This window comes from Scyliorhinus torazame, chromosome 15, assembly GCF_047496885.1.
Source record: "Scyliorhinus torazame isolate Kashiwa2021f chromosome 15, sScyTor2.1, whole genome shotgun sequence".
NCBI lineage: Eukaryota > Metazoa > Chordata > Chondrichthyes > Carcharhiniformes > Scyliorhinidae > Scyliorhinus > Scyliorhinus torazame.
The window spans coordinates 71,996,286-72,013,415 of record NC_092721.1 but is presented as its reverse complement, the minus strand read 5'-3'; the positions used below and the strand labels follow the sequence as shown (position 1 = coordinate 72,013,415).

The following is a 17,130-nucleotide window of genomic DNA, read 5'->3' as shown; positions in this document are numbered from 1 at the left end:
CTATGTTTGCTGTTTGTACTAGTACAAAAAAGTCATAGAAAGCATATGGTTATATGCATCAGAAGCAATCCATGTGACCAGTTTTTGAAAAAGAAATGTTCCAGGAAAGGCTATATTTTCCCCTAAGTAATTTCCTACTTTGGAATAACCAGGAGCCATCTGCCGAACCTGTGCGCCTACTATTGGGCAGCAAACGTGTTGATGATTCGGATATGGGTAATGGATGGAGAGGGGGCGGTGTGGAAAAGACTGGAGGCAGCTTCCTGTGTAGGTACTAGCCTGGGGGCACTGGTGACGGCACCGTTGCCGCTTCCGCCGACACAGTACCACGAGCCCGGTGGTGGCAGCGACACTGAGGATTTGGGGGCAGTGGAGACGGAACAGGGGGAGGTGGGGGCCTCTAGGGAACAACCATAGGTTTGCTCCGGGCAGGATAGATGGTGGGTTCCTAAGCTGGTACCGGGCAGGAATTAGAAGGATGGGGGACTTTTCAGCGACGGGACTTTTGCCAGTCTGAAGGCGCTGGAGGAGAAATTTGGGTTACCCCCGGGAAATGCCTTTAGGTATATGCAGGTTCGGGCGTTCGTGAGGAGGCAGGTTGGGGAATTCCTGCTACTGCCTGTCCGGAGGATACAGGACAGGGTGATTTTGGGCGTGTGGGTCGGAGAGGGTAAGGTCTCGGAGATATACCCGGAGCTGCAGGAGGCGGAGGAGGCCTCGGTGGAGGAGCTGAAGGGCAAGTGGGGGGAGGAGCTGGATAAGGGCCTGTGGGTTGATGCCCTGGGCAGGGTCAATTCCTCCTCATCTTGCGCTAGGCTCAGCCTCATCCAGTGGAAAGTGGTACACAGGGCGTAAATGACAGGGGCGAGGATGAGTAAGCTTTTTGGGGTGGAGGACAGATGTGTGAGGTGTTGGGGGAGCCCAGCAAACCACACCCATATGTTCTGGGCGTGCCCGGCACTTGCTGAGTTTTGGAAGGGCTTTGCGAAGGCTATGTCCAAGGTCTTGGATACTCGGGTAAAACCAAGCTGGGGGATAGCGATATTTGGAGTATCGGATGATCCGGGGGTGCAGGAGTCAAAAAGAGGCCGGAGTCCTGGCCTTTGCCTCCTTGGTAGCTCGGAGAAGGCTCTTGTTAATGTGGAGAGACGCGAAGCCCCCAAGCGTAGAGGCTTGGGTCAACGACATGGCGGGGTTTCTCAGGTTGAAGAGGATAAAGTTTGTCTTGCGAGGGTCCTTGCAGGGGTTCTCCAGGCAACCGTTCCTTGACTTTCTCGCGGAACGTTAGGTGGAGGTCAACAGCAGCAGCAACCCGGGGCGGGGGGCTGATTTATTTTCCTTTATGTAAGGTACGCATGCCCCAGTTCGTTTTGAGTTGGGTGTTAGTTTGTTAAACTGTTTATCGGTTAGAGGGTTAAATTGTTTTGTTGGCATGTTGCCCTTCTTTCTTTGTATTATTTTCCTTTTTGGAGTGTTTTGTAAAATTATTGAAAAACTTTAAATCATTTACAATAAAAAAGAAAAATGATTAAACTGTCATTGGTTGTAATGGCAGACAAGGTACTTTTCTCAACTTTACACGCAGCACAGTAAGATGCATTTAGACTGCTGCTCATGTCACTGAATAATTCATTATTGAGCCAAAGCCAGACTGAAAGTCAACAGAGTAATTGTCCTGCCCTCCCTGCTCTACACAAGTGAGGCTCGGACTATCACGCCAAGAAGCTCAATCACTTTCACTTGAGCTGCCTTTGAAAGTTTCTGAAGATCAGAGGGCAGGGCAAAATGCCAGACACTGAATGGTTATCCGAGCTGGCATGCCAGGCGTCCACACCATATTGAGACAGTCACACTGAGTCACATCGGGTACGATAGCACAGTGTCAAGGTCCCAGGTTCAATTCCCGGCTTGGGTCACTGTGGGGAGTCTGCACATTCTCCCTGTGTTTGTGTGGGTTTCCTTCAGGTGCTCTGGTTTCCTCCCACAAGTCCCGAAAGACATGCTGTTAGGTGAATTGAGCATTCTGAATTCTCCCTCCGTGTACCCGAATAGGCGCCGGAGTGTGGCGACTAGGAGATTTTCACAATAACTTCATTGCAGTGTTAATGTAAGCCGACTTGTGACAATAATAAAGATTATTATAAAGTTCGTCTAGTCATGTAGGTAGAATGCCTGACACTCGCTCATGGAGAGCTCGAGTCTGGGGTGCGCTCGCATGGTGGTCAAAAAAGGACCCACTGAAGCCTTTTGATGTCAACTACCAATTTGTCGACGCTACGACCAAGAAAGCACCACAGCTTCCTCAGGAAACTAAGGAAGTTTGGAATGTCCACATTGACTTAGCAACTTTTACAGATGCACCATAGAATGCATCCTAGCTGGCTGCATCACAGCCTGGTATGGCAACTGCTCGGCCCAAGACCGTAAGAAACTACAGACAGTCGTGAACACAGCTTAGTCCATCATACGAACCCGCCTCCCATCCATTGACTCTGTCTACACCTCCCGCAGCCTGAGGAAAGCGGGCAACATAATCAAAGACTCCTCCCACCGGCTTACTCACTCTTCCAACTTCGTCCTCGGGCAGGAGATACAAAGGTCTGAGAACATGCATTAACAGATTCAAAAACAACTTCTTTCCCGCTGTTACCAGACTCCTAAATGACCCTCTTATGGACGGATCTGATCTCTTAACACATTTTCTCTACTGAGTAGTACTGCACTCCTGTATGCTTCACCCAATGCCCATGTCTATGTGTCAACATTGTGTATTTTATGTTTGCCCTATTATGTATTTTCTTTTCATGTACAGAATGATCTGTTTGCGCTGCATGCAGAACAATACTTTTCACTGTACCTCGGTACATGTGACAATAAAGCAATCCAACCAAGTCCTGTGAGAAGCTTGCCCAGGATCACTGCTTATATGTGGCACAGTCATATAAAACAAACAATGCGGTCTCCTTCAGATACAAGCGCATATCTGAGGCAGATAGAAAACTCAAGCAGAGGAAACCCAAGCCAGCAACTCGTCCAAAATTCAAATCACCTGCAGTATCCTGTCGTCTTTGCTGCAGAACCTTCTGGGTACAGACTGACCTTAGCGGTCACCTTGCATCCAGCGAAACCCCACCAAATACCACAGTTGATGAACATGATCATTTTTGTTTTGAAAGACAGACAAGAGGAGGTAGCCTAACTCAGCATTAAATTCAATATCACACAACGTCTTCACCACTGATCCCATAGTCCTTCCACCCGGCTTCAACCGGTCACACCAACATTGGGCACTCCTCAACCGTTTCCGTACTGGCCAAGACCTTTGCACAGTAAACGGGCACAAGTGGTGCCTTGCAGGGCACCTAGACTGCAGCTGTGGTGCACCCCATTCAGTGACTCACATCATTACAAGTCTGCCCCCCTGACAAAATTCAGCGGAGGGCTGAGAGAGCTCCATTTAGCTACTGTGGAAACTATTGCCTGGCTTGGTGGTTACTACACATGATTAAAAAAAACAGAAGTTTTACAGTAGTGGCCACTGTAAATATATATACACACACAACTAAAAAGGGGCTGGTTTAGCACAGGGCTAAATCGTTGGCTTTGAAAGCAGACCAAGGCAGGCCAGCAGCACGGTTCAATTCCCGGACCAGCCTTCCCGAACAGGCGCCGGAATGTGGCGACGAGCGGCTTTTCACAGTAACTTCATTTGAAGCCTACTTGTGACAATAAGCTATTTTCATTTCATTTCACACAGGACAGAAGGCCATTCAGCGTGCAAGCTTTCAAACGCTACCTATCAATCAATCTCACTCCTTTGTTCTGTCATAATGGCCACAACCTTTTCTTTTTTAATGAAAGATTCAATTTCCTTTTGAAAGTAACTAATAAATCTGCTTCCAACACTCTTTCAGGCAGTTCGTTGCAGATCACAACTTGCTGAGCTAAAAAAGAACTAATCTCCTCCAACTCTGTCTGATGACAATTATTTTATAAGTATTTCCTCGGTTTAGCAACCCAACTGCTCATGGAAATAGCTTATCCCCATCTGCTCGATCAAAACCCATCAATTTTGAGCACTTCTATGAATCTCCCATTAATCTTTTCTTCTTTAAATGAACAGTAGCAGCTTCTTTTGTCTCTAGATACAGCTGACCCTCATTGTTGGTACTATCCAATTATCTCTACATCCTTTCTGAAGGCCTTGATATCTTTTCTAAAGTGTGGTGGCTTGGACACAATAAAGCTGTGATCTAACCATGTTTTCATAGTGTGCAAGTATCCAGTATGTTTCTGATTGCCATCTTCAAAGACGAGTTTTGTGAACCCCTGGGTCTGTTCCTGCACCCCTTTATTGAACTACGCGTTGAAAATCCCTTATCCAAAATGCTTGGGGCCGTGTGTATCGGATTTCTGAATTTTTCAGATTTCAAAATATACTGCGCTGCGCAGGTGTGGCACGCAATGGGTACTGCGCATGTACGGTGTGGGTCGAGAAACACATGTGCGGCACGTGTTGGCAGCCGCACATGTGCAGCACGTGTTGGGAACTGCACATGCGCAGCTTGTGTTGGAACTGCACATGCGCAGCTTGTGTTGGAACTGCACATGCGCAGCTTGTGTTGGAACTGCACATGCGCAGCTTGTGTTGGAACTGCAAATGTGTTGGGAACTGCACGTGCTCGAAATAAAAGTGTGGATTTCGGAATTCGGATAAGGGATGCTCAACCTGTATTAGGATGGTACTGCCAAACGTCATCCTTTTGACTAAAATTTAACACCCTACATTCCTCTGCATAAAACATTCATCTCCCATGTGTCTGCCCCCTTCACCTTGTTGACAGGCATTTATTCATTTTCTTCCACGTAACAATGAATTTTGTCCTGTCTTATGGAGCAGGTATTTCCTCTTTGGATCGAGATCGTTAGGGTCAAATACAGGCCTTGCTCTCAAACCGTGTGGGGAACAGTCACCTGATATAAATTTTACCTGGGTTGGCCGAATAGAGGCCAGAGAGCACACTTGGGTGGTCAGGGATAGGGCAGGGATAGCCATTCCCCTGGAACAGCCAAGGTGCCTGGGTGGGTGGCACTGCCAGGGTGCCCAGTTGGCACTGCCAAGGTCAGGGTCCAAGGGGGCCATGTCCATGAAAGGAGAGTGATTATGAAGGATGGGGGGGGTGCAGGGTAGGTAAGAATAATGATAATTTTCATTAGTGTCACAAGTAGGCTTACATTAACATTGCAATGACGTTACTGTGAAAATCCCCCAGCCGCCACACTATGGCGCCTGTTCGGGTACACAGAGAGAATTCAGAATGTCCAATTCACCTCTTTGGCACATCCTTTGGGTCTCGAGGGAGGAAACTGGAGCCCCAACAAACAATCTAGTTCAACCAGAGGCAACAGTTGGGAAGGGAATGAAATTGGTGCTTAGGATAAGGAGGATTTGGAGAAGGAATGGGAGGCTGAAGACAACAGCTTTTGCCATCCATATGTTTAACTGAAGGAAACAGCAGCTGATCAAAGAAGCATTGGAGGGTGGAAATCTGGGTGATGCCAGTGGAAAGCTGGATGGAGCCAGTGTAAATATAAAGACACAGGGCTAACTCCCATGCGATGCAGATGAGGAACAGATAGGGCCAACAGCAGAACCATGAGGGATTCTAGAGCAGGGGCTCTCAACTAGGGTCTGTGCCTTGTGGTCGATGACATAGTTTGAAAGGGATCTGCCAAAAATAACTACTGACTGCGTCGTGAAAAAAAACCAAAAGCTTGTATCCATAAATTACTTACTACCAGGAATAAAAATGTACATTTATTCAAGTCAATTTGTCTATCTGGACCAAGAGATGCCGGCGTGGACTGGGGTGATCTGGACCAAGTCACTGCTTGGCCTCACACCTCCTTACCTCTAAACTCCTTCAGCCCTAAAACCTTGAGATCTCAACCTTCCTTCAAAACTGACCTTGTGCATCCCTACTTTTAATCACCGATACTGGCAACTGTGCCTTCAGCTGCCTCATCCTAATCGCTGGAATTTCCTCTTTAAATTCTCTCCACCTCGCTCCTTCAACTTCTTCTTCTCAGATGCTCCTTGAAACCATCTCTTTGACCAAGCTTTTAGCAACTTGTCCCAATACTTCCTGGTTTGATAATGTTCCTGTGTAGCACTGCTGTTGGGTTAGCACAGTGGGCTAAACGGCTGGCTTGTAAAACAGAACAAGGCCAGCAGTGCGGGTTCAATTCCTGTACCAGCCTCCCCGAACAGGCACCGGAATTGGCGACTAGGAGCTTTTCACAGTAACTTCATTTGAAGCAATTGTGACAAGCGATTTTCATTTCATTTCATTCAAGTCACTACATAAATACAAGCTGTTGTAATGTTTTAGGATGTGTTACCCAACGATTATCTCTATTATAGCAGTGCGGTCAAGTGTATCAGCTTAACTGTCTAGAAGTCTACTTCCTTACCACTACTTGCAGTTTGCAAATTAGACCCAATTTATTCTTTTAATTATCTAAATAGAAAAAAGCATTTCATACACTGGGACATTTCAGAGTCTTAATCAGACTGGAAACTGGAAACCAACAGATGTTTGAGTAGGGGACTTTCCAGCATTTCTATTTTAGACAAAATAAAAATTTCAATTAAAGAGGAACAAGATAGATTCCTTGAGAAATTCACATGCAATCGCATAGTGAAAATGTAGGAGGCAGAAATAATCCATGACTATCTCACAACCACAAGCCTTGATTTACTCACTTTGTTTTCTTTAAAAGGCATTCAACTGGTGTTGAGGTATTCAGCAGTTCAAAGGAACACACTTCCATTCCCAATAAATCTGACAAATTGGTTGCACAATCGGTTGTTTACTATCAAAAGGGCAAAGGCAAATGAGGAACCCACACTAGACATATGAACATGATGCTCTTCCCTTGCCACTGCACCACCCCAACATGATAACAGGAGAATCGATCGTTATCGCAGCAAGTTTTGGAGCAACCATTTTGTTATTGCTTGATTCAGAAGATCAATTCTGAGAACAATTCTATGTACTTGTGAGCACAGAACACGTGCAGACATTGGTCTAACTTCAGCTGAAGTCAATACCATATATATATATATATATATATATATATATATATATATATACACACACATACACACACATATATAAATTTTTTTTAAAACAAACATCTTTTATGAAGATTCACATTGTGGAAAATAGATTCAATGCGGTAATTGTGATACATTCTCAGCGAAAAATGGTGTACTATAGTTTATGTGAAGACACAAGTGGGATGGGGGTTCAATAATTTAATAACTGAACGAAATAACAAGTTAACAGAAATGGTCACCTACTCAACAATATTTTAAGATGTTTGATGAAACAGGCTACTGGAAGGGAGGGCGTTTTACAGGAACAACTTTTCATTTATCTAATGCCTTTAATGTAGAAAACAAAATCACAAAGCACTTCAGAGAGGGAAAGATGGAACCTGAGCCAAAGAAGCAGACTTTAGAAGGGCTGATGAAAAGCTTGGTCAACACGACAGATTTTCAAAAACACCTTAAAAGGGGAGGTTGATGGAGGGGGGCTTTGCAGGAAAAAAGACACAGCAAGAGTTGTTCTTCAGTTTGCGATCAGACTGGACTTTCAGATCTATGGGGCGGGATTCTCCCGCAATTGGTGGGATGGCCCGACGCCGGCGCCAATAATGGCATGAACCACTCCGGCGTCGGGCCAACCGCCACCGAAGGGCCGGCGCGACCTGGCGCATGCACAGAACCGCCGGCGTGGTTCCGCGCATGCGCAGACCGGCCAATGTGTTTCCTGCGCATGCGCAGGGGGTTTCTTCTCCACGCCGGCCACGGTGGAACCCTACAGATGCTGACGGGGTAAGGAAGGAGTGTCCCCATGGCATAGGCCCACCCGCAGATTGATGGGCCCCGATCGCGGGCCAGTCAACTGTGGGGACTCCCCCGGAGCCCCCCCCCCCCCCCCCCGCCCCACCCAGGACCGCATCAGCCGACCTACCAGCCAGGTCCAACTGACGGTCGCTCAGCCCATCGGGGCCCAAAGAATTGCCGGGAGGCCGCTACCAATGGCCCCCGACCGGCGTGGCGTGATCCACGCGCCCGCCCAAAAGCCGGCACTGGAGAATACGGGGGGAGGGGGAGGAGAATCCCGCCCAAGATATTTGGAGGAAGTATGGAAATTGCAGATGTAAATGTGGCTAAATCCAGAGAACCAAACCAAAAAAAAGAAAATTCACTCCAATGTGATTGTTCCTTAAACAGCTGGTACTGGATTGATAAATATACCGAATGCCAACAATCGTTTGGAGTGCAACATCCCTAAAGGTTTACACGGACCATAAATGGGATCAATTGCTGAAGCAATAAACTAAAATCTGACAAAACTAAACACTGGCAAAATTTAAAATTCCTTCAATGCCATGTGACTGGACCTGCATTAATTCACTTGATGCACTATAGAGTAATCATAAGAATCTTCATGCTGGTAATTTCACTCACCACTTCTATTAAAGGGCTTCAAAATCCCTCCTTTGTACTGCAGTATACACTCGCATAGCTCTCTAAACATTTCTCAAATCAGCTGGACTATTTAGCAAAGAGATTGCAATGGTTTTTCTACAAGACTGTGTTGCCCCTCACAACTAGAATACAATCTTCCTGATCAAGGAAGTTGACCAGTGCAGATCCAGACTGCACAAGTGTGCTGCAACCTGTTTATCACACATGGCAGGTTCGTGGAGACTGTGCAAGGCGGCAAACTGATATGCTATCTGGGAAGAATGGCTTGAAGGAAACTTATGTATAGTTGTAAAACTGTTAAATAATTGACGCCGTGCAACATATTCGATGCCTTCTGTTGCCAAGGTTTTCATAATCTGTTACTATATGTAAAAATCTGACAGCGATTTATTTTTCCTTAAGCTGCCCCAGTTCTTACGAGTTAAAGACAAAATGCTGGAAACTTTGGAGGTCTGGCAACTGGAGAGAGATGAGATGTTACACCAGGGTCCCAGGTTTAATTCCCAGCTTGGGTCACTGTCTGTGCGGAGTCTGCACTTTCTCCGTGTCTGCATGGGTTTCCTCCGGGTGCTCCGGTTTCCTCCCACAAGTCCCGAAAGACGTGCTTGTTAGGTAAATTGGACATTCTGAATTCTCCCTCAGTGTACCCAAACAGACACCAGAGTGTGGCGACTAGGGGCTTTGCACACTAACTTCATTGCAGTGTTAATGTAAGCCTACTTGTGACAATAAAGATTATTATTATTACTTTGTCAGAAGTGGAACAGCTGTTAAACCGGGCAGGGAAAGGGGAGGAAGGAACAAAATTCGAGATGGGGTGGAAAGCAGGAGATAAGAGATGGTAGCGAAAGGCAAAAAGAGACAGTAATGAACAAGAAACAAAAATAAAGTGGTGTTGGGAGGAGACATAAATGGGAAAAGCAGAACCATTACCAATAGCTGTCACCCAAAAAAAGGGACGAGGTTTCCACCCAGAATTGGTGAACTGCTGATACGAGAGGCTGCAAAATTCTTAATAGCGGAAAGGTGAGGTGCTCTTCCTCGAGCTTATGCTGAGCGTCACTGAACAGAGTAGGAACCAAGGACAGAAAGCTCAGACAGGAAATGAAGTGCTATATTAAATTGACAATTCCTATGCATTCTGGTCTCTGTATGGGGTCACTGCCTCCTCCATGGAGATCAGTGTCCTCACCGTGCAGGATATATGAAACATCCTCGGATATATCCTGCAGTATATTACTACATAAGAACACACGCAAATTAGGCTGAATTTAAATCTTGGAAGAAAAAAATCTAAGTGAAGTAAATGGGCAACCACACAGTGGGTACGAACGTGCACCGTGCATTAACTGAGGGACCACAAAGCTCTGGGTGACCACTCAGACAAAGCCATGGACCCCGTCTCATTTTTCCAATGAGTGGTGGAATTTTTAATGACTGGAAACAGTTCGTGTCAGCAACGTCTTATCATCAGATACTGTAATGTACTGAAAGACAGATTTGCATTTATATCCCACCTTTCACACATCCAGGGCGTCCCAAAGCAGTCATAGCTGATGAAAGACTTTTGAATTGTAATCACAATTGTGATGTAGAAAAGGTTGCTATCAATTTGCACACAGCGAGGTCACATTAAAACAGCTGGATAAATGACGACCAAATAATCTGTTTTTGTGATGTTGGTTGAGGGGTAAACATTGGTTCGGAGACTGGGAAAACTTCCCTGCTCTTCTTCAGATAGTCAAGGATCAGATCTGAAGCCTAGGTCTGATCTGAAAGGCGGCAACTCGGGTACTGCTGCATTCCTCAGGGCTTCTAACATCCTGACAACGGAGTTTGCACAACGTTCTGATCAGAGGCTAGAGTGCAACCATAACACCAAGGCCGACACATTGAGCAAAGTTATTCTACTCCCAAACCGTCAACATTTGTAAATCACTTGCACATTAGGACATTAAATGAAGGTATGGCTCTGCCCCTCTCAGGTAAATTTACGACAGTACTCAGGCAAAGATTCTTACTGTTCCAGTACTAATCGGGACATTTGAGAATTAGATTTGAGATATTAGGACAGGTGACCAATGTCTGGCCAAAGAGGTAGGCTTTAAAAGAGTGTCTTAAGTGAGGTAAAGTGATGGAGAGGTGCAGGGAGATTACTTCAGAGCTTAGGGCCAAGGCAACTGAAGGCATAGCCATCAATGATGGAGCAATTTAAATGGGAAATGCACAAGAGGCTAGAATTAGATCGGCAGAGGTACCTCGGAGGGTTGTGGGGCTGAAGAAGGCTAGATAGGCAGGCGTGAGGCCAGGGAGGAACTTGAATTTTAAACGTAAGACCTTATTTGGCCAGGAGCGAATGTAAATCAGTGAGATAGATGAATGAGACTTGGTGTAAGTTAAAAGATATGGGCCGGGATTCTCCAATAATGGGGCTAAGTGTTGACGCAGTCGTAAACGCTGGAGCATTTTACGACAGCATCATCTGGCCGCTAGGAGCAGCGATCCTGCGCCGCACAGGGGGCCAGCACAGCACTGGAGCGCTTCACGTAGCTCCAGCTGCCGATATGGGCGGCAGCATGGGCGGCGCAGGTCCGCACATGCACACCACGGCCGGCACGGGTCCGCACATGTGCGTGGGTTGCCGCCTCCGCCCCGGCCAACATGGCAGAGCCCTACAGGAGCCCGGCGCGGAGGAACATAAGGCCCCCCCCCAAGAATTCGCCCACCCGCCGATCGGTAGCCCTATATCGCCGTCCTGGCCATCGTGGAGGCCCCCCCCCCCAACCTTCCCCCCCCCCCGGAGTCGGATCCCCCCTCCCCCAGGACGGCCCCCGCAGCCAGAACGCGAAGGTCACGCCGGGGAGGACGACACGCAAATGACGCCGGCGGGACTCAGTCGAACTCGGCGAGCATTCGGCCCGTCTAGTGCAGAAAATCGCCAGGGGGGTGGGGGGGGCTGCGTTGAGCGCTCCCGACTGACGCCGCGGCGACGGCCCGGAGTTGCGGGATTCACGCCCCCCCCCCCCGGCGATTCTCCGACCTGGCGCGGGATCGGAGAATCCCGCCCCTGGATACCAGCATTTAGGATGATCCCAGTTTATGGTAGGTAAAATGTGAGACACCAGCCAGAAACACATTGGAATCGCCCAGAGTAGAATTAACAAAGGCTTATGAGTGATTCAGCAGCAAATGAGCTGAGCAGCAAAATCAGGTGATGTTACAGAGGTGGAAATAGTGATGTCATGAATAAAGTAGTCCGAAGCTCAGCTCAGGGTCAACCATGACATCCAAGATTTTGAACACTTTATTTTAGTCTCTGACTGTTGCCAGGAGGGGGACGGAGTAGGTAGCTAGGGAACAGAGGTTCCGGCAGCAACTGGAAACAATGTGTTGGATGTCAGATAAATTGTCTAATAATTCAGCAACAGTAGACGAGTTGAGAGAAGTGGCAATGAGGTCGAGCTGAGTGTCATCAGTGTACATGGGAAAAGCAAAATGTGATTTCGATGACGTCACTAGCGAGCAGCATAAAGATGAGAAATAGGAGCGGATTGGGAGGGTATTGGTCAAGCATAAAGCATAGATCCTTGGGAACATCTGTGGTAACAGTGCAGGAGCAGGAAGAGAAGCCATTGCAAGTAATACTCTGGCTATGATGAAATAAGAATGGGGCAGGCAGCACGGTGGCACAGTGGCTAGCACTGCTGCCTCACGGCGCAGAGGTCCCAGGTTTGATCCCGGCTCTGGGTCACTGTCTGTGTGGAGTTTGCAGATTCTCCCAGTGTTTGCGTGGGTTTCGCCCCCACAACCCAAACAGGTGCAGGGTAGGTGGATTGGCCACGCTAAATTGCCCCTTAATTGGAAAAAATGAATTGGGTACTCTTAAATTTATGTTAAAAAAATAAGAATGGAGCCAGGTGAGAGCAGTCCAACCAGCTGGACAACAGAAAAGAGACATCAGAGGAGGATGTAATGTTCTCTATGTTCACGGATGGTGATGTCTTTGTGGTTGACTCAATTAGAGAACATAGGGCTTTGTAAAAGAACAAAGCTATTTATTCACGAACTAAACACTATAAAAGGTTTCTACCATGTGAACGATAGGTACAGTTGGATACTATGGCAAAACACAAATAATTATGAAATGAAAATCGCTTATTGTCACAAGTAGGCTTCAATGAAGTTACTGTGAAAAGCCCCTAGTCGCCACATTCCAGCACCTGGTATGGGAATTGAACCGTGCTGCTGGCCTGCCTTGGTCGTCTTTAAAAGCCAGCGATTTAGCCCAGTGTGCTAAACCAGCCCCAGATGAATAACTAGTATTAATTACTATTGACTAAGGAGCTACTCAATATGCGACTGGACTCTACGCCTGCTATTCACATTCTGCTGCACACCTCATGTGTTCCAGTAATGTCCACCTGTCATCATGCTGCCTAGTGGTCAGATGCTGAATCTCAGTCTATGCATACGGTACCTATCTTTGCTTACAGTTCGGTTGTTAAATTATACACAAATGATATTTTATATATCGTTACAGGGGATGATGTGGTCAACTCTGTGAAAGACTGCAAACAGGTCAGGAAAGCTTTTGTCACAGTCACACATGACAATACTATTTGTGACAATGGTTTCGGAGTAGACACGGAGAGCAGTTTCGGTGCTGTGGCGGTGCTGAACCTTGACCAGCGAGATTCGAACACGAGTTCCAGAAGGAGGGACATGTTCAAGCACTTTGGAAAGTCGGACATGGGGCAGCTGTTTGCAAGGGTGGTGAGATAAGGGACTTTTCTTTGACAAGGACAATAATCGGGTAACATGGGAAGCGGGGGGTTGGGTGAGCAGTTGTTTAATGGGAATAGGCTCGTGAAAGCTGGACGTGTGTGTCAGACAAGATGAGCTCAGAGAAGGTAGAAGGAGAACGAGGAGAAAATGAAAGATCCAGGTTGAGGGCTAGGGCAGCGGTGGAAATTGAAAGGAAATCTGGCTCCCTGAGCTGGTGGGAGATGCAAGGAAGCAGCTGATCAGACGGCAAACACACCAATCCCTCACAGTCTTTGGGATAAAGAGCAGATTTTAAGGGTTGACTCAGAGCTTCAGAGGGAGTTTGAAATGCACTGATAGATGGTGGCAGTCACTTGTAAACATGTCCAAGCCATTAGATATCAACCATGTTTTATAATGCTTGCAGTGATACGCGAGCACTCTCTCTGGGACAGAAATCCCTCATGGCAGGTGACACTGTGCACTAACAAAGATGCTATGACAGTGATGGGGGCCGAAGCATCATCTTGACATTATATTCCCAAGTTACTGCGTGGTGCCTGGAGGGGAGGGGAGGGAGTGGGGGGGTGCAAGCAAGAGAAAGAAGCAATAAGACAAATAAGACAGAGGAGGTCACCTTCGGGTCACGTCCACACACGGACTGTCATTGACAAAGAGCAGCAGTTTTATGAGAAAAATTGACAGATTTCCATACCTCATCAAAAGGAAAGTCTTAAATCAGGTCCTTGCAGACTCAGACTAAAGGGACGATCCTTTACAACAGAGGTGAGGAGGAATTTCTTCAGCCAGAGGGTGGTGAATCTGTGGAACTCTTTGTCGCAGAAGGCTGTGGATGCCAATTCATGGAGTGTCTTTAAGACAGAGATAGATAGGTTCTTGATTAATAAGGGGATCAGGGGTTATGGGGAGAAGGCAGGAGAATGGGGATGAGAAAATATCAGCCATGATTGAATTGCCAAGTGGCCTAATTCTGCTCCTATGTCTTATGGACAGCTTATAACTCGGAGTGGAAAATGTCTGAACCCGGTGTTGCATTGAAGGAGGGAGAAGCTCTGGATGATGACTGATGCTGTAATACAGTAGCACACAGTTGTGTTACCATAATTTACTGATAAATTGGCAATGGCCGGACAGAGTTTGTTTTTAAGTGGTGGCAACAAATTTGAGACTCTTTGGATCCAGTGAGCCAACTAGTGGCCAGAGACTGCCACACCACGCTAGTTTACAAAGCATTTCAAGGGTAAATGCAAAAGTCAAGTCAAGTCGCCATAGTCCAGATGACCATAGGCTGCTTTCCCCTTTGATGGGGAGAGCTGACTGGTGGTGATTAAACCTGAGGGTCACCACACTTCAGGTGAGGGGCAAGGTTGAGAAGGCGGGACCTTCATGAATAACGTCAGCCGGTACGGGGATCAAACCCGCGCTGCTGACCTTGCTCTGCGTCACAAACCAGCTCACAGCCAACTGAGCTTAAGCGGCCAAAAAACATATTACCAAAAGCAGTGACATTGTGGGCATGAATTGCACATTTTAACAAATAACATACATAGATTGTCTCTCCATTACTCTCTCTACAATCACCCTCCTTTCACTGATTTGCCCTGATGAAATTTCTCTATTCACCATTCTAACAATCCAACCAAATGGAGATGTCACTTAGAATTATTCGAGATCCTAACCCTCTAAACACATCATCAGAGCAGCTGTTATGCTTTTGAAACTAAAAACTGTGAAGGAGCAAAGAGATTTGTTGCCCAAGTACACAAATTACTAAAGCCTTGTGCACAGGCCCAATCATAGAATTCTTACAGTGCTGAAGGAGGCCATTCGGCCCATCAAGTTTGTATCAATCCTCTGAAAGAGCACCCTAGCTAGGCCCACTCCCCCGGAACCTAAGTTGTACATTCCTGGACAGGAAGGGACAATTTTATCATGGCTAATCCCCCTAACCTGCACATCTCTGGACTGTGGAGGAAACTGGAGCACCCATCGGAAACCCACACAGAAAGGGCATGAACACGCACACTCCATACAGTCACCCAAGGCTGGAATTGAACCCAGGTCCCTAACATGGTGAGGTTAACCACTGCACCGCCCCAAAGGGGCACTTACAAGTGTAATCAAAAAGTTATGCTGGTCTGTAGAGAGCGGAAATACAAAGGGGAGCAAATCTTGGTCAGGCCCCATCTGGACTATTGCATTTGGCTCTAAGCACCTTATTATCCTTGGAGAGTATGAACCAAAATTTACCCGGGGTTTGGAAGATTGAGGGTGAACAAAATGTTTAAAATGATTCCATAGAGCAGATATAAAAATACCACTTCCTTCGGTGGGAAAATGATGATAATTTTAAATTGGAGCTAGGGTATTCAGGAGAGAAATTAGAGAGCACATTTTCACATATTGGGTAGTCACAATTCTCTCCATCAAAAGGCTGTTGGTGCTGTGACAACTGGAATTTAAAAAAACAAAAGTTTGATGTACTTTTATTAAGTTACACCCAGGTTCAAAGCTGTTTGGGGGTAAAATAATTAAAGATAAGAATGTAAGAAATGGGAGCAGCAATCAATTGGTCATCCGGCTTAAACCTACTTTGCCATTCATTAAGATCATGGCTGAACTTTTACTCAAATTCCACTTTGCTATCTGATCCTTTGATTTCTTGAATAGACTCAACTACTGAGCATTGTTAGCTTTCTTTGGTCAAGGTTTCCAAAGAGTCACAAACCTCCGAATGAAGGAATGTTTCCTCATCTCAGTCCTAAATGGCTGACCCCTTAACTATGAGGCTATGACCCCAGTTCTCAGCTCTCCAGCCAGGTGAAACGGCTGCTCAGCACTACCCTGCCAAGCCCTCAAAGTAAAACTAAAATATTCCGGTGCTGGAAACATTAAATAAAATCAGAGAATTCTGGCTGCATCTGTGGAAAGAGAAATGAGTTAATGTTTCAGATCCATATGATGCTTCTTCAGATCCTTCTCAAAACTTAGGTTTCAATGAGAACATCAAACCTTCTCCATAATCCACAGCAGAGGCTCAATTTACTCAATGTCTCTTCATAGGCAACCCTTTCATTCCAAAAATCGAGTGAATTATCATTGCACAACTTCAAAGTATATCTATCCTTCCTTCGGTAGACATCAAAACTGTACACAGTGCTCCAGGTGTTGTCACACTAAAACTTTCTGTTTCTTAAGAGTATATACCAGTATTTTCCAAATGTCTGAACCAGACTAACTGACCTAGAGTTCCCAATTTTCTCTCTTCCTCCTTTTTTGAATAGAAGTGTTATATTTCGTACCATAAAATCCACTAGTTATGCTCCACAACCGAAGAAATTTTGGAAGGTCACAGCCAGGGCATCCATTATCTTTGCTGCAACTCGGAACCCCAAGATGTAGGCCATCAGACTAGGTATTTGGTTATGATCCCAGCTGATATTAATACTGGACAAGTCAGATCCTAGAATGAAACCTGGCTTGAATTGGTCCTAATTTTTAGAAACAGGAGGACAGTTACTGAACAAATTCTCACAAATTTTCTGATGGGCGTTTAACAAAGCAAAAACCATTCAACAAGTAAAATGAATGCTATTACACCAGACCAACAAGGTGGGAAAGATATCAGTACAAACACAAGAAAATGATGCAAATATTCACTATTCTTTCACCCCAGCTATATCTTTACCGACATATACAAATTCAGAAAGATCTATCTTAAACTCATTAACAGGCAAAATGTGGTTGGACGTCCAAAATCAAAACAAGTGAAAGATGCCACC

General features: G+C 46.1%; 1 protein-coding gene across 12 annotated transcripts in view; it reads right to left on the bottom strand.

Moving 5' to 3' along the window:
* The window catches only part of LOC140391621 (ETS-related transcription factor Elf-1-like), a 247,651-nt gene that overhangs the window by 68,542 nt on the left and 161,979 nt on the right, over window positions 1-17,130 (bottom strand). The window contains exon 2 of one of the 12 annotated variants that reach the window (XM_072476297.1): window positions 14,043-14,199. The exons of the other annotated variants lie outside the window; for them this stretch is intronic. The gene's annotated coding sequence lies outside the window, so the exon portion shown is untranslated. The remainder of the gene's footprint in view (window positions 1-14,042; window positions 14,200-17,130) is intronic. 12 annotated transcript variants of the gene reach the window in all.